The sequence below is a fragment of the Mustela nivalis genome, assembly GCF_964662115.1.
Source record: "Mustela nivalis genome assembly, chromosome: 8".
Classification (NCBI taxonomy): domain Eukaryota; kingdom Metazoa; phylum Chordata; class Mammalia; order Carnivora; family Mustelidae; genus Mustela; species Mustela nivalis.
Window position 1 is genome coordinate 28,217,321 of NC_139027.1, and position 18,895 is coordinate 28,236,215.

The 18,895-nt window shown below is 37.4% G+C and overlaps 1 long non-coding RNA gene across 1 annotated transcript in view; it reads right to left on the reverse strand.

Moving 5' to 3' along the window:
• The window catches only part of LOC309872011, a 251,455-nt gene that overhangs the window by 130,658 nt on the left and 101,902 nt on the right, over positions 1-18,895 (reverse strand). The window contains exon 2 of the long non-coding RNA XR_014315612.1: positions 17,291-17,466. This is a non-coding gene — a long non-coding RNA (uncharacterized lncRNA). The remainder of the gene's footprint in view (positions 1-17,290; positions 17,467-18,895) is intronic.

Here is an 18,895-nt window from a genome sequence, read left to right on the forward strand (position 1 = left end):
GGACACTGGGGAGAGTATGTGTTATGGTGAGTGCTGTGAAGTGTGTAAACTTGGCGACTCACAGACCTGTACATCTGGGGCTAATAATACATTATATGTTTATAAAAAAATTTTTAAAAAAATTTTTAAATGGGTCCTTCTTGTCTATAAATTGCAATACTTAACAAGAAACTTAAAAAAGAAACCAGAAATAATTTGGGCATTGGTAAAGAGAAAGCCCTGTGATGGCTCAAAAAAGATTAAAAAGGCTAATCACATGTCCCACTTGGGAGTCCGGGATAGGTTCCCCCAGAGTCCACATTCACAAATCGCTTTATTGAGTGATTATGTTAGCCACCAAAAATGAGTTTAGCATAAAGTTTAAGGTAAACCTTGACACCTCTACTTGACTGCAAGTTCTATTCTTTTTATATAAACCCCTTCCAATTTACCTAAATTGGTCCCCCAAAGAAAATTAAAGCACAACTATCATTGGGAATGTCTAACACCCCTTTTTATTTGCCTGATTTTCTCCCTGAACCCTTAACTATCTCCACTAGACTCTTAAATGAGAAAACTAAAAACAACTTCTTCTACACAACTTCACTCTGGTTAAATTATTGGGTAGAGATTTTTTTTGCATATGGAATTGCAAAATTCAGTTCAATTCAGAAAGAATTTATTTAACAGTCTAATGAATTAGATAAAGCTAGACTATAACTGCACTATAAAGATAGGCTATAATTTCTGTATCTTTACATTCCCTTCCCCCTAACAATCCACAGAGAGACAAGTTCCCTCTGGCCTGTAAACAAACAGTTCTATAGATACATGCTGTATATTTTAAACTAAAACAATAAAAATGCAAATAGAGACCCATAAACCCATCCCACAAACTTTCCTAATACACACTAAAACAACAATCTATCATATGCATGAAACCAAAAATTAATTCTTTGATATATGCTATGTTCTTACATATCTTGTTTTCCTGAGTTGGGAGAGGATAGTATCATATAATTATTGGCATAATCACAGATTCTCAGCACAATGAACATAAGCACGTTTTCCAAAAGAAAAGCCCAATAAATGCTTTCCATGATTTTTAACCTTGTGATTGGGCCTATTAGAAAATACATCAGCATATATTTACATAACTTTGAGGTTTGATTTTACTACTTTTAATTACTCTTATTGCTGTTAAGCTTCGAGGAATTGGACCCAGTATAAGTAAGATTAAGTCTCTTCCCAATGAGTCTCTACTTATTAGGGATCATACTGAAAGTTAACTAAAAAGATTCTAAGAGTAGATGCATTACATTATCTACCACAGATGTATAATTAGACCCAGAATCTCCACTCCTACGTATATATTCAAGAGAAATGAAAACATACGTCCATGCAAAACGTGTCATGAGCAGCAGCATTATTCATAATAGCCAAAAGGTGAAAATAATGCAAATGCCTGTCAACTGATAAACAGGTAAATAAAATGTGATATAACCATACAAGGGAATGCAATTTGGCCACAAAAGCAATGAAATATGATACATGTTACAACATGGATAAATCTTAAAGACCTGCTAAGTGAAAAAAAAAAAAAAAAACAATTGCAAAAGACTATGTGCAGTAGGAATCTACTCATGTGAAATATCCAGAGTAAGAAAATTTATTGAGACAGGCAATAGATTAGTTGTTGCCCAAGTCTGAAGTAGATGGAGTATTTAAGATGTGATGACTAAGCAGTACAGCATGTCTTTTGATGGTGATGAAAGTATTCTAAAATTGACTGTGGTAATAGATGAATAATTTGGTAAATACACTAAAAATTATTGAGTTGTACACTTTAAGTAGATAAGTTGCATGATGTATGAACTGTATCTCGATAAAACCATTATTGAAAAAAAAAATACACAGTGCTAGAAATACTTACGGTTTTTCAAGGAGGAACCCATGATGTACATGGAGAGAAATGTTATCCTAACATCCCTGCTGCTGTGACCACTGTCCTTACAAAGGTGAAGAAATCACTGCTCAGATAACCACAGGACAACCAACCATCATGTAGGTTTCCAGTCCTTGGTTTACATGTTGGTTAAATGAATGGAAAGACTGGCCAGTTAGAGAATAATAAAGCTAAGTCCAAGAGTTGCACATGTCCAATATCCATGCTTATACACTAGAGCTGTAGGTAGGAAAATCACATGCTTCATACCCATTATGAGATCAAATTAATAATACTGAATAGGAAAATCACAAAGCAAACTTACTTAGTCAGATCCGCACCTCAAAGCAATGACTGACCAAAAGAAGGAATGTAAAGAAAAACAAAACAAAACCAAAACCAAATTCTGCCCTGTATTTCCTCAGCCTGTATGGAAAAGCTTTGCACTTCTCAATAAAGAGACTGTTTACCAAGATGGGCCATGAGTAGAAGGACTTTCCTAACACCAGCTGTGAATTACAAAAATATCCAGAAGAATAGATGCTTTTGTAATTGGATGAAAGGGGAATCTCAAAAATGTTGAGATTATTTGCTATTATTTATCTGCTATCGGCCCAATTAGGCTATGCACATAGCAAGTATTTACTAATTAAGATTTAGTAATTTAGTAGTATTTGCTGAGCTGGAAAGGCAAGAGCTTTTGAAACCACTTAAAAATAAGGAGATCTATAATTTTTTGTTTATCAAAACTTATTAGCTTCTATCAAACTGAACAACATACTATATAATTGGAATTGGTACTTCCATGTAATAATCTTAGCTCTAAATATTATGTATTATTTCTTTAAATGTGCCCCTTCTTTTTAAAAGCCTGGGTCCTTGCATGGAAGAAAAAATCTTTTATTTTTTTCCCCCAAAAATAAAGTTTGTTTTAAGTAAAAGCAAAATATCAACTTCTCCCTGCATTTTATAATACAATAACTATATGTTTCCTAACTCAATAGTCATTATGTCAGTCTTGAACATTTTTCTCCTACATAGTCAGACTGATGTGAAAATGATTAGGAAGAATTAGAACAGGACAAGACAAAACTGAAAAGGGAAGAGGATTACAGAAGATAAAATTAATTTTAAATTTTACTTTTGAAAAGAGCCTCCAAAATTGAAAATGATGAAGGAAGTAAAAGTTTGAATTTAGTCAATAATTTCTTGCCCAAACTTTTTTCTTGATGTTCCTAATGTTGTTTAATACTTTGCCTTCTCTTTATTTCTTTTCAATTTTTTTTTGTGTGTGTTAATATGATACAGCTCTTTCTTGACAGCCATATCCTGTTAATCCCCAATTTCTAACGATGCGTCCCACCTGGGGCCCTAGTCTTCCAACCTCACTCTGGCTATCTTGGCTCAGGCTCTCAGCACTGGCTTTCATCATCCTGTGTATACATGTGGGTTTCATTCCCCTAACTAGTTGCATACAGCCAGGGAATTTGCTATTATTTTATCAACTCTAAATCCAAATAGGCTCTCCACATAATAACTGTTTAATAGGTATTTTTTGAACTGTAGGTGGAAGAGACTGTGATATCAAGTAAACTAAATTTGAAGATGGAAAATACTAAAAATACAGAACTAAAAATACTAAAAATACAAAATCCTAGAAAATACTGTATGACCGCCACCAAGAAGAATGCTCAGGTCCACATATCCCAGTTACATACTTCCATTACTTCATGTCTGAATATACTCTTCGATGTAGATATGATACATTAAATTGCTGCATATATCAGAAGCTTACTTAGGAAGCACCTGGGTGGCTCAGTGGGTTAAGCCTCTGCTTTTGGCTCAGGTCATGATCCCAGGGTTCTGGGATCAAGCCCCGAATCAGGCTCTCTGCTCAGCAGGGAGCCTGCTTCCTCCTTTCTCTCTGCCTGCCTCTCTGCCTACTTGTGATCTCTATCTGTCAAATAAATAAATCATATCTTTTTTTTTTTAAAAAAAAAAGAAGCTTACTTAGTTAACGAAGACTCAGAAAGGTTTGCAGTAGGCCATGTTGTTACTTTAGTCAACCAATTAAAAATGTCAATTAAAAGTTCCCTCTTATCCGTGGGGGATATGTTTGAAAACCCCCCGTGGATGCCTAAAATCAGAAATAGTACGAAACACTATATATTGCTTTTTCCTATAATTACATACCATGATAAGTTAATTTATCAGTGAGGTACAGTAAGAATTTAAGAGCAATAATCAATAATAAAACATAATAATAATAATATATTATAATAAAAATTATGTGAGTGTGGATTCTCTCTCTCTCCCTCTCTCTCTCAGAATATCTTACTGGACTCTGCTCGCCCTTGTTCTTGCAATGATGTGAGATGACAAAATGTCTATGTGATGAGACGAAATGAGGTGGATGACGTAGGCACTGTGACAGTGTTAGGCTACTGTTAACCTTCTGACGATGTGTCAGGAAGGAGGAACATCTGTCTCCTGGCCAGAGTTAACCATGGGTAACTTCAACTGTGGAAAGCAAAACTTCAGATAAGGGGGAATTACTGTAATATGGAAATTTTAGCCTTCATTGATCCAAACTGCCTTTCCCCAAGCAATCAAGCAATCATGTCATTAAGAAAATTAAGTACTTATGTTGCACCCAATTAATAACCAGAATAAACAGAAATCATGCTAATGCAGAACATACAGTTCAAGAACTAACTGAAACTGGCGTAAACAAATGGGTAGGCATTTATTTTGTTTAATTTGCTTACATGATGGTTCCTCATGGCTGCATCCCATAGACTTCAGAGTTAAAATCCTTACATTCAATCACCTGCTCTACCATTTACTCTCTTGAGTGAGCTTGAGCAAGATAAAATTATCTATAGTTGTTTTGAGGATTAAATGACCCCGAAATATAAATTACTCAAGAGTATCTGGGCCAAAGATTTCAGTAAATGGTAACAATTTTTACTAAAACTTGTTTTTATTTGTTTCAGTGTTTGTTTTTGCTTCTCAACTCTACTTCATCCTTGACTGTCATTTGGTCTCTCCTCAAACTGCCATTTTGAGAAATAAACTTCTAGATAATACACTGGTCTCCAAAGACAACCTTTTCTCCACAGTCAGGATGATCACTACTTAGAGAATCAGACACATTAATACAGAATTATAATACCAAACATGGTACTGTGAAGAAGGAAAATTAGGTATGGATCACTCTTCTGAGTAGCTTAGCAGTTAAGGGAAAATTGTTAGAATACAGATATATTACTCATAGAGGGAGAGGGTTGGAGGGAGGAGAGAGGAGGAAGAAACTGAGTGAAAATTGAAGGAATACTGATAGAGTAAGCTACTAGAAAAAATAGAAGTGAGTGCAAAAATTAGAAAAGACTGCAAATGAATGGATCCAGTTCTAGAAAGAAGGCAAAACATAAGCTAATGAATGAAGATATGGGGAAAATATCAGTTGAGAAAGCAATTGAAGACGTTGTCAGATAAAATATGGGACACCTAGATAAATTTAAATATCAGATAAATAAGGCAGACTTTTTTAGTATAAGTATCTTCCTAATGTTACCTGGGAAATATCTATACTTAAAAAAAAAAATGGACAGTTTATCTACAATTCAAATTTAACCAGATTCCTATTTTTTTCCTTTCCTGATCTGGCAACTCTATGAGGAAGTTCACTTTTTATGATCCCTTTATATACAATGAAGCCAGCTATGTGAAAATCTACTTGGAGAAGGAATGGAGACAAGGAAGTGCGAAGGAGTGTAAACAGCCATGGTGAGGCTATGTGTAGTGATCTGCTTGCGAAGTATAGAATTTTCCAACAATGAAGTGAGAGATGCTGACTTTCTAGGTGAAATGTTCTCTGGTATAAAGGAATTAATTCAAATCTTGAGGGTTCTTTGCACATCATCTTCCAGCAGGTCAACATCTAGCACTACTCTTCATTCTCATTTTCCACATTTAATTCCCTTCAGTGTTGAGACAAGAATCTCCTCAGTGTCCTTTGTGCCTAAGAAAATAAAATTCTTTTGATCTCAGTTCAGGTCCAAGAAGATCCCTGAATTAAAGGCTTCCCAGAGGGCACCTGGGTGGCTCAGCCAGGTAAGCAGCTGATTTTTTTATTTCAGCTCAGGTTATGATCTCAGGGTCATGAGATCGAGCCCCACATCAAGCCCCACGTAGAGCTCTGCACTCAGTGAGGAGTCTGTTTGAGATTCTCTCTCCCTTTCCCTCTGCTGTTCCCCTGCTCACATACTCATTCTCTACCAAAAAATAAATAAGTCTTTAAAAAAAAAAGTGAAAAAAATGTAAAGGCTTCTCAGGATTCTTCTAAAAACTACTTTTCACAATGTTTCTTAATGCACTTTTTATTCTGTGCTGAAAAGTTCCTTTCTTAATGGCTGGCCACTTTGAAATCCTCCTCTACCACCTACTTGATTCTGGTCAGTTAATAACTCCTAGTCCAGCTACTCCCAGGCACCTCTGTATTTATGAGTATTCCCTCCTGCATCCTCAGCCATTACATCACACATTCTGAAAGCTCCTGGGTTTCTAAAATCACGCCCCCTCACATCTTCACTCCTAGGTTCACCACCTGCATGCCTGGCACACAGAATTATTTTCTTCACTATTTGCTGGCTGATGACCCAATCACCATATCCCATGATGTCCAATCACCATCCAGTAACAGCTCTGTCATATATTAAAGTTTCATTTAACTTCAAAGGAAAAATATTTAATAGAGAGCTTTCAGAAATTGTAGACGCAGAATGAGAGCGATACACTGAAACTCTCAAATCACATGGTAGGCTATCTCTCTCTTGAGATGACATGTCATGCAACACTCTAAGTGAAATAGCTGGAAAAGTCACCCTTACATGTTAAATTCCAAGACTTTTTGAGTTCAGTTTGTTCTAAGAGCACCTGACAAAACAGACCTAAGGGTTCATTTTATCTTGATGCCTTGATGACACTCAACCATGTAACATATAAATGAACTATTCATGATGTATTATTCTTCTTTTAGATTAGTAGAAAGTGCTGATTCATCAGAAAAACAAATTAGGCTTGTATTAGGTCAAGCTTTTTTAAAAAAAATTAGTAAGTTGTCTAATCACTGAAATACTGTCCTCTGAATCTTTATACTTTTCAGCTGAAGGTCAAACTCAGAGATAAGCTCTGAAGGTATTTTTAGAATGTATTTTATATCTCTTACCAGATATCAAAATTCCATTTTTTAAAGATTTCTGAGAGATTGATTCTCGGCCTTTTGGCTAAGATCAAGTGTAGTAAAGATTTCTGAGAGAAGGGTGCCTGGGTGGCTCAGTGGGTTAAGCTTCTGCCTTCGGCTCCGGTCATGATCCCAGGGTCCTAGGACTGATCCCCACTTGGGGCTCTCTGCTCAGCGGGGAGCCTGCTTCCTCCCCTCTCTCTCTTTCTGCCTGCCTCTCTGCCTACTTGTGATCTCTATCTGTCAAATAAATAAATAAAATCTTTAAAAAATAAAAAAAATAAGTAAATAAAACGATTTCTGAGAGGAAATAAAATAATTATTTTTTGATTGTATAAAACACATGTCAATTTTAAATATATAAAACATTAACTACCACTCCTTATAGCAGAGCCTTAGAAACTATGGGTAGAGGTAGCAGGAAGTGGCTCCAGGTTCTCAAATGTGCATCTGCATCTATGAAAAGTGGTATTTCTCCAGTTACATCTAGGTATCCTGCCACTAAAACGGTATTTTTCCAACTTGAGGGAGGCAATCATCCGGAAAAAATAAAATCTTTTAAATTTCAAGTTATTTTTGTTCATGTATGTGTGTGTGAGGGAGAGAGAAATAAACAGAGACAGTAAGGAGATGGTATGTATCTGGTATCAGCTTCTATTCATATATACTAGAATATAATTCAGTTATTTAATTAACAGAAAATTCTATTTGAATTTAAGTAAACCAAGCCATTGCAGCCTTTTCTGTTTCTCTGTAAAGAACTTCAAAAGACCAATGATCTCCACCATCTGCTTGTAAAAAGACTAGAAAGAACATAGGGGCTAGGGAACTGGGTTTTACTCCCAGGTTTGACACTATTTCACTATGTGGCCTGAAGCTAGCTCATCTATATCTATAGATCCCAATTTCCCCAAATATAAAATAAGGACTTGGGTCAGGACAATGGATTTTAAACCTTTTCTTAACTTAAAGTTATTTTAAAACAAAATCTATCATTGATTGAATAGTAATAGTAAAAGGACTGAAAATCATCCCCAAACTTTGTCTTAGTAATGCTCAACTTCCACTCCCAAAAAACCCCCACACAACCATTCTTATTACATATTATTTATTCCTATTTTAATCATATGGCTAAATACACTCTAGAATCTTCTCCAGTTTTATCAATAAACTACTTTATTAAATGGAAATATATCACAATAAAAATACTTGATGATGGTCTATTGAGTTAATACAATTAGGTAAGACTGTAAATGAAAATGTATATCATGGGGTGCCTGAGTGGTTCAGTGGGTTAAAGCTTCTGCCCTCAGCTCTGGTCATGATCTCAGGGTCCTGGGATCGAGCCCTGCATCAGGCTCCCTGCCTGCTTCCCCCTCTCTGCCTACTTGTGATCTCTGTCTGTCAAATAAATAAACAAAATCTTCTTAAAAAATAAATAAATAAATAAATAAAATGCATATCACATGTCTGAATATATAAGACTTAGTAATCAACATGTTAAGTCAAAATTAAACAAAAAGCTATTTTTTTCTCTGTAGATGGAAATTTTCTCAACAAATGCTGAAAATGGCAGTAATTTTTAACAACACCCACATAACAATGATCTTCTGGCTACAGCCTCCCCAGCTATCATTCTCATAGGTCTGTCTACATTTATGAAGCCCTAGTATTTACATTAAACTCCTTCATTCCCAAGCTAATTGAATCAAGATTGGAATAATGTTGGTATGGGAAAATGGAAAATGGGCAAGGGTAAAGAATCTTAATAAGAATCTGAATTGGTTCTCTGATTATATGGAAAAATAGCAATGATGCTGCAAACATTACATAAGGCTAGAGAAATGAAAGGACTCTTATGGACATTGGGGAGGGTATGTCCTATGGAGAGTGCTATGAAATGTGTAAGCCTGATGATTCACAGACCTGTACCCCTGAGGCAAATAATATATTATATGTTACTAATTTTTAAAAGGGTACACTCATTTAGAGTATATTCAAGGCAAACTATATAGTAGAGAAGAAAAAGAAGCAAACATAGAAAACATTGTGGGCCAAGAGACTTCTACGATCAGGTCCTCAATCACCCAGGATGAGTCTCATTTCTGGACTATGAGCAACCATAACAGTCTGGATATGGATGAGAACTCTTTTTTTTTTTTAATTTTTATTTATTTGAGAGAGAAAGAGAGAATGAGAGGGTATAGGTCAGAGGGAGAAACAGGCTCCCTGCACAGCGGGGAGCCTGATGCGGGACTAGATCCTGGGACTCCAGGATCATGACCTGAGCTGAAGGCAGTCGTTTAATCAACTGAGCCACCCAGGCGCCCAGATGAGAACTCTTGGTTGAGGAGAGCTCAACAAGTTTCCAGAGAAGTTTCCCATGCCCTGTTTACCATAGAGCCAAAACCAGGCTATGTAGCTGGTTAAACCAGGTATAGGTCATCCAATCTACATATCCCTAAAAAACGTTAAATATTTGGCCCTGGCCTACACCAAGGGAATTTCATGCTTTTAATGGCACATCATTACCTAGCCAATTCCATCTTTATATTGCCTTATCTGCCTTCCATACTTCCCAGAGATAAGCAGAGATCTGTTCCAGTCTAATGATAACTATCTTACCAAAACTCCACCTGCAATGGAAAATAAAACAAAGGTAGTCCATGACATGGACTGGTAAAATAAACCAACAAAATATTGCATTCCTGGAGACCTACAGAGACTAATTCCACCATCAAGGACTTAAAAGATGGTTGGAAGATCATTCCTATCAAACACCAAATCAACTCACCTATCTGGACAATATGCAGAAGCCAGGCGAATTTGAGAGAATTACAGTGGATTATCATAAATTAATCAAGTGGTGATTCCACCCAGTTGCTGTTCCAGCAAATCAGCACAACCCCAAATACCGGTGCAGCTACTGATCTGATCAAGTTTCTTATCTCTCTCGAGGCCTTCTACAAATGAAGCAGTAGCAATAAACTTCTACCTTCTTTCAGGAATACATTGACTTTCCAGCCTGCGGTTTTGTTTTGTTTTTTAAGTTTTTTTTTTTTTTTTAAGATTTCATTTATTTATTTGACAGAAATCACAAGTAGGCAGAGCAGCAGGCAGATAGAGAGGGGGAAGCAGGCTCCCCACTGAGCCTAAAGCCGGACGCAGGGCTCAACTCCAGGACCCTGGAATCACAACCCAAGCCAAAGGCAGACACCTAACCAACTGAGCCACCCAGGTGCCCCTCCAGCCTACAGTTTTAATCTAGACTGTATGGAACTTGATCATCTGACCACTTCATAGGTCATGGCATCAGTTCACTACATTGAATGCAGACTGATCCACTGAGCAGGAAAGAACAAGTACCATAGATCAGTATTACTCAGAGTATAGTCTGCATACCACTGGATATTTAAATACTGTTTGTGGCTAATCTGTTATTAGTTAGGTACAGAAAATTAGACTAAGCACTTAGAAATTATATAGCAATTTGATAGCATAATTTCTTTCATCTAATACTAAAACATTTAAACTTGTATTTTCTATGTTCATATTCAAACTTGTATTTTCTAACTGGTATTAGGTTATTGAAAATCTAACTTGTATTAGATTATTGAAAATCAAACTTGTATTTTCTATGGTCTGTGTTCATAATTTTATTTTTTTAGTTACTCACTTTTGCTGTATTTTATAAAAGTAGCGGTCTGAAATGGAGTGGAAATTTTAAAATTAAAAAAATAATAAGTAGTTTGAGAGATATTGCCTAAAGCACACATCAACAAACTACCAGGAGCCTGCTTTTGCACGGCCTATGAGCCAAGGATGATAGTTTATATTTTTAGAGAAATGTTAGAAGAAGAAGGAGGAAGAGGAGGGGGAAGAGGAAGGGAAAGAGGAAAGGGGAGAAGAAGTGGAAGATGATGAAGAAGGTGGAAGAGGAGGAGGAAAAAGAAAGAAAAAGGGAGGAGGAAGAAGAGGAAAAGAAGAAAGAAGGAGAGGAGAAGCAACAGTAGTAGGGATAAAGAGTATTATCCGATGTATTAAACCTAAAATACTTACTATCTGGCCCTTCACAGAAAAACAAGTTTCCAGTCCGTACCTTAGAAGTGTGACAAAGCATAAGAAATAAACCCATCAATAACTCGGGGTTCTGTCACTTGAGTAAGGTTTCTAGAGTTCCAGTGCATGTCAACATATCAGCTCCAAGGTGAGGGACAAGCTGGTACATTGGGCACCCACCACCACAGAGAAAGAAACATGATGCCTTTTAGGCCTCTTTTGAGTTTTGAAGGCAACCTATGCCAGATTGGGGCACAAATGTTGCTTGGACATATTTACCAAGTAAGTTGTAAGGTTTCTACTTGTCAGCAGAGTCCGGACAGCAGGCTCTGCCACAAGCCCGCACTACTGTGTAAGCCTCTCTACCACTTGTGCCTCCTGATACAACTGCTCCCATGGCACATGAGGTATCTGTGATAGGGGTGGTGTGTGGAGTCTTTGGCAAGGTCCTACTGAGGAATCACCATGCAAACCCTTGAGATTCTAGAGGAAATCATGAAAACCATTCTTTGAAACTCAGCTGCTTCTCTAGATTGGGCCCTGACTAACTGACTTGAGCCACAGAGTTACGAGGCAGCGTGAATTGTCCATCACATGCTGAGGGCTGTCTGAATCGCCAAGCCATCAACACTGATGAGGGCAGGGAAGTCCATCCTCAAGGGGAAGTGGTATCTGAGAAATGGCTCCAGAAGGTCCTCAAAGCACACATAAGCTGCATGAGCAAGGCTCTCATGGTGCCTAATTCTGTTTCATTGCCTCTTCTCCCTCACCCCACATATGGTCTCATGGAGTCTCCCCTATGACCAGTTAGTTGTTTACTGAGAAGGGAAAAGAGTTGGGCTCAGTTCACACAGACCGCCCCGGAAGAGAACCTAACCCCCCCCCCAAAAATGGATGACAGTACTGGTCCTTGAAGGAGAATTATTTGAGGGATATCCTCCCAGTGCATAGAATTTTGAACAGTTATCTGGTTTGCCTGATAGATGAGACTGCCAAGGATATGAAAATATAAACCCAAGCTCTTATGTGTGCCGTCACTAACAATTGAGCTGAGTGGTCAGGGATTTGAAAGAGCCAGATTCAAAAATTGAAAAATCTGCTTAGGAGAAGAGATATGTGAATGGATCTTCCAGAATGGGTACAAAGTAGGGGATATGTGTCTCCTGTAACTATAGGAGGACAAACACAGCAGAGGAGCCTACAACAATTAGACGGACAAAATGTTCCATTCTGTGAATAGCACCATGGCTAGAGCTGTGGACATTATATAGTCTCGAAAATAAGAATTTTCATTCACCATGGCTTATGTAGCTATATCCACTACTAAGGGAACAATTTATCAGCAACACAGACACTGTCTGAGTCCCCAGTAGGAAGAAAACGATAATAAATTTGCTTAGGGCAAAGGAACTATGGGTAGTGGAAGTACGAAGTTATAATATCAAGTATGGCCATGTGACAAGCTGTAGGAAAAAAGGGATAGTAACTGTCTATATTTTCTTTACTCGTTAATACATATATACTTGATTAATTAATCTTCCTCTCCATCCTCCATCATGAAATATAAAATATGCTCATATGGGCTGACTCTGTATTTCAATATTCAAGTCACAGAATATCAGAACTGGATCAAGTGGCATATGAGCTGCTGTGCCTTCCCTTTTGGGAAAGTGAATGTGTGTGGCCTTGAATCTCCCTTTATTAATTACATAAGAAGCCCAAAAGGTACATGCTATATGCCCTCAGGGTGATTCACTGGAGGTGAAAATGCCCACCACCTGTTTTAGGCCTTTTAGAATTATACATCAGAAATACTTACAATCAATATGCTCCAAGTAGCCAATGGGGAAGCCAAACAAGCTGCATAAATGCTGCAGTGCCTTTGTGGGACTTTTCCTACCAAATTAGTGCTATCGAAGCCCATACAGAAGACATCAATTGCTGTCCCAGCAGTAAAGAAGATTTCAGGTTCATTTTAATCCTAAGATTAAAGGGATAGAAAAGATGCTGAGAGATCTTCAAGTTCATCAAGATTAGACTTAAATTGCTCCAAGGAGAACAGAATCCAATCTCCTTAGACTCTCTAGGGAAGAGATATTCAACTTCCTCTGCTACTATTCTCACTGTTGGGTACCATTCCTGAATGTTTAGTTGTGACTCTAAACTAAATCAAGTCTGTTGCTACTTCCTGTCCTTTGTCCCACTGCTGATAAGGACAGTTTGCATCCCTTCGTCAATAAACCCTTTGAGATTAATTAATTTATATATGTATAAAATACCTATGTGACCCTGTCAACAAACAACTTATGAGCATCTCCTATGTTGCTGTTGTTGTGCTAGGCATTAGGAAAGAAACAAAAGAAGTTCTTTCATTTGAATTGTAAACCTAAACACATTGAAACTTTGTAGCTCTGTCTATAAACTGCTTTCACTCTCTTGATAACATTTGAACTTTGTAAAAATCTTCCAACAGTTTCTCAGAATTACTCTATCAGTAATATGACCTGAGACATGACAAAGAGGTAGGAGATCTTGGATATTATCCCGTATCTTGCAATTCTTTGTCCAAGGCTCTTTCTATTATACCTCTTTAATGAAAATGTTTATCAGTGAAATGAAAACTAAAGCAATCATCCAGCATATCTGAGATACAATTCCAGACCCCACTGCTGCATTTAGTCACACCAGGTATCAATTGTGCCATCTGACTTATCTATCCTGCACGTTCATTATAAGACATATGTATCCAAAGTTTAGTGAATATTTGTTTTCTGAACGTTTCATGGGAAATGAAGGAGAGGGTACATACCAGCTACTAGGACTTAGTAGAAACTGAAGGAGATAATCTTCCCAAGTTTTGGGGGGCCACTTAGCCAATCAGTGATCCATTCTCTTACCTGTCTATGATTCCCTCTTCCTTCCTTCAGCTTCCACTATTTCGTTACAGCAGTTATGAACACAGCCAACTCTAAAATTCACACTGCCCAGGGGTGCCTGGGTGGCTCAGTTGGTTCAATGTCTAACTCTTGGTTTTGGCTCAGGTCATGGTTTCCCAGTTGTGCAATCAAGACCCATGTCGGGTTCCACACTCAGCACAGAGTCTGCTTCAGATCCTGTCTTCTTCTTCTTCTCCCACTGCCCCTCCCACCACACGCAAGTGCATACTCACTCTCTCAAATAAATGAATAAGCAAATAAAACCTTAAAAAAAAACTTTAAAAAAGAATAGAATAGAGTAAAGTAGAATAGAATAGAATAGAATAGAAAAGAATAGAATAGAATAGAATAGAATAGGATAAAATTAATGCCCATTTTGACCCAGGTCCTTTATTAGAGATTACTTGATTTCAGGTAACAAAAGATAGTCTTAAATTTCCCTGAACAAAAATCATAGTTATGACCACTTCATTCCCACAATAGACCAAATCAGGAAGTGGAAAAGCAGGTCACAAGATTACTGGGCAATTCTCCAAGTCCTGACTCAGTGGCTGCCCCATTACTATCACCCTCTGCAGAAAAGTTTTCTCTGCTTCTCCCAGAAGAAATAAGATGCCCCATGAAAACCAGACAATGACTTTAAGTTTAGAGAACCTCCAGCAACTGCCATTAACCCTGACATCCTGTGAGAAAAAAATCTGGCCAACCCAGCAGATGCCAGCCAGGTCAGATGTGTGATAAAACAGAACCCAAATTATGTAACCCATTCCCTACTTGGCAGGGGTAGTGCAGGTATATCAAAATACACGTATATCAAGAAGATACAACTGATACTAACTGACAAAACACCCATAGAGCCATCATTTGAAGCCTATAATTCTGAATTTGAGAGGTTAATATTTATCTATTGAGTTAGCTCAGAGCAGAAACAAATTTGTTTCTGCTCTGCAGAAGGCTCCAGGAAGAAGAAACAGAGACTCAAACATGTACCTTGTGCAAAGACAACCTGTCTAGTAGAGAATAAATCATATAAATAAACAAGATAGGACACAGTATTTCTCTAATGAGAACATTTCTGTTGGTTTTCCTGTGACTCCGTAAAAATTCTTCATGCGGGCGCCTGGGTGGCTCAGTTTGTCAGGCAGCTGTCTTTGGCTCAGGTCATGATCCTGGAGTCCTGGAATCAAGCCCCACATCAGACTCCCTGTTCCATGGGGAGTCTGCTTCTCCCTCTAACCTTCTCCCCTCTCATGCTCTCTCTCACTCTCTCTCTCTCAAATAAATAAATGAAATCTTTAAAAAAAAAAAAAACTTCTTCATGACAGTTTTAAAATACTGCCTTTGTATTTTGTTGAGAGTCTAAAAACATAATCCCGTTCTAGATTACCTAGATAAAGATCTAGTAGAGCATGTTTTGCCACAGACTTTCATTGCTTTTATCTGATGAGTGCTTATTTATGAGGTGTAAAATGACAATCTTAAAAACCACTTTCCCTTTGAACTCTTTAATGAAATGTTTCTTACATTGGGATCCAGAAATATTTGGGGACTTTGGGATTCATCAAGTTTAAGAAGGAGTGATATAAAAAGAAAGTTAATAAAGCATTGTCACCCACTGAACTCCTCCTATGAATTACCTGTTTATATGAAGATTTTATAAAATTTCATACTTAACCTTAAAATAATCACTTGAAATTGGTATTATTATCCAATTCATTGTGTAGGTAAAGGAACTAAAACCTATAAAAGCTAAGCAGTTTTGGGGCACCTGGGTGGCTTAGAGGGTTAAATCCTCTGCTTTCAGCTCAGGTCATGATCCCAGGGTCCTGAGATTGAGTCCCGCATCAGGCTTTGTGCTCCGCTGAGAACCTGCTTCCCCCTCTGTCTCTCTCTCTCTCTGCCTGCCTCTCTACCTACTTGTGATCTCTGTCTGTCAAATAAATAAATAAAATCTTTAAGAAAAAAAAAAATAGCTAAGCAGTTTTGTCCAAAGATCACAGAGATGGCCAAGTAAGAGCTATAATGGTAATCCAGACAGCAGACTATCTCATCCACATGCCTTCCTCTACATCATGTTAACTAAGAAGAGGGAGTATTTATATACTCTACTCCATACTTTTATGTATGGTATCTAAGTACTAAGAAGGTAATTCTGGCAAAATCAGAAAAGCTGAAAAAAAAAAAAAAAAGAAAAGCTGAAAATCATGAAGGACATACAGAGAACAAAGACTATTTGAATCTGGTAAATGTAGTAGCACAAAAGTGGGGTTGCCAGATTTAGCAAATAAAAAAATATAGGATATTCGGTTAAATTTAAATTTCAGATAAACAATGAGTCATTTGTATAGTATGAGTATTTCCTATGCAGTTCTAAGGATACATTCATACCAAAAAATGACTCATTGTTTATCTGAAATTCAAATTAACTGGGTATCCTGTATTCTATCTGGCAACCCTCCATGAAAGGAGGTAGGTGGGTATCAGCAGGCGTGGTGGAGATAGATGGAACTGTAGACTGTCAACTAAGATTAGACTTTATTCTCCAGGCAAAGGGGAATCAACTGGAATTTCTGAGGGAAATAGCAACATGCTCCGATTTGTGCTTCAGGAAGATTAATCTGTCTGGGAAAGGTAAAACAAATTAGAGACATGAAGTGTTAGAGATAGCAATTCAGAGGACAGGTAGGAGAACCTGAATTATGTGAGCAGCAGTAGGATAGGAGTAGTAGGATAGATCGGAGTGACAGAAGAGAGGAAGCATCATCAAATTAGGGAAACCCAAACGGGCTGGTGAAATGTGCCGAACTGGATTTGTAGAACTAACAAACACCTTTGAAAAAAAAATAGGTACCATTGTCAATAGTTCTATTTTAAAACACATACTTGAAATGCCTCTTGGATTGTTTCCCCCACATTTGGGTGTCTTTTCCCCAGAAGCTATGTAAACAGCTCACACTCAATCCTGAGTTCCTACACTAAATTCATGAAGTAGTTTTTCATCATGACAGTGAACCCAGAGCACAAACTCAAGAGGCATATGATGGATTGAGGACAGCTTTGAGCTGCCAGTGGGAATGAAAAACAGAAGAAGACTGAAGACGGCAACATACCAGAGAGAAATCTTACCTTTCAGTTGTTTTTTATCAAGCATGAAGTTTATCTTTTGCCCCAGGACTGCAGTGTTTTCCACATGGGCACAGTGGTTTATGGTCACCATGTGGGTACCCTCTAGAGGTTACCTAAGTCATCCATCAGAGCCAGTCTTCAGCTGTCACATGGGCATCATCTAGACACCACACAGACTGAAAGAGAACAGAATGTGCAGATAGCTTTAGAATTCTTTAAAATTCGTTTTTTTTCTCATTTATTCAGATAATATTTATCGTATACCTACTATGCTCTAGAGCAGGGGTCATCAAACTAAAACCCATAGGCCAAACCTATAGGCTGCTTTTATAAATAAAGTTTTATTGGAACACCACCACATCCATTTATTTAGCTGCTTTCAATCCCCAGTGGCAGAGATCCCATGCCTTGCAGAGTCAGGAAGCTTTCCTAAATAGACAGTAAATATTTGAGGCTTTCTGGGGCCATTCAGTTTGTGTCATAACTACTCTATTCCACAGTACAGAGCAAAAGCACCATAGACAATGTGTAAATAAATGGCCATGGCTGTATTCCAATATAATTTTATTTACAAAAGCAGGAGGTCAACCTGCAGCCTTATTTGTTACTCCCTAGTCTGGACCATACAATGTCTCTGGTTTATGTCTCTAGAAAATGCAATAATAATTTCCCCCAAGAACTAACCAACATTGGCTCAGTATTTTACTTCTCTCCACTAGTGTAAACACAGAGCTTTGATGAAACATATTTTGTTTGTTTTGATTTTTCCATTTGATGACTTATCATGGAAATACAATTTCAACAGATCTCAAGTTCATTTGATTCTCTTTTATTCTGATTCAAATATTTGTTATATTAGTATGTGTTGCAAAGAAAAGAAAACATCATTCTCGCACACTTCTCAAATTCATTTGCCTAGAGACATTTGATGGTGTTTTGTTTTATTTCAAGTGTATGCTTAGGTAACCGGCTTTTTTGACTAAGTTAAGATGTAGCATTTACCACCTAATGACCTACTGCTGGTAGCTGGAAAAGAAAATATGTGATCATTTAGCAGACACACTCTGAATTTACTCATTGCTACATCTTGGGTGATATCCATTATACATGGAATAATAATTTATTAGTAATAATTCAATGCAATACATAAACCACATTTGTAATTTAATCAGGGGAACTTTAATATTAGGAATTGTTAACTAGTACAAGGGAATGAGCAGGAGAAGTCAAGGCACAGAAACTGGAAGAGAGCTCCCCCCAGTGCCTTTTATTGACAGGGCCTCGTGCTACGCCAGGAGATGAATGTTTACAGAGTTCAGCTCAAGTATCAAAATCAAGGCCAAGAAGGGGGGGGGGGTTCCTAAACTAAAAGTCAGTAATTGATAACTGGCATGAAACACAACTGCATTTTGCAAATATGGCCTGCAAAAACATTATTTAATCAATATACTGTATTCTAGTAAGACTCCATCTGGGTATTTTAATATTTCCCAAATGCCAGGAACTACAGCTGAGCTCTAAATGTACACTCTCCTCTGGATTTAGTGTAGATGTCTCTTATTAACTCTGTATTTGTGAAACCCCAAAATCTGTATGTTGAAACCC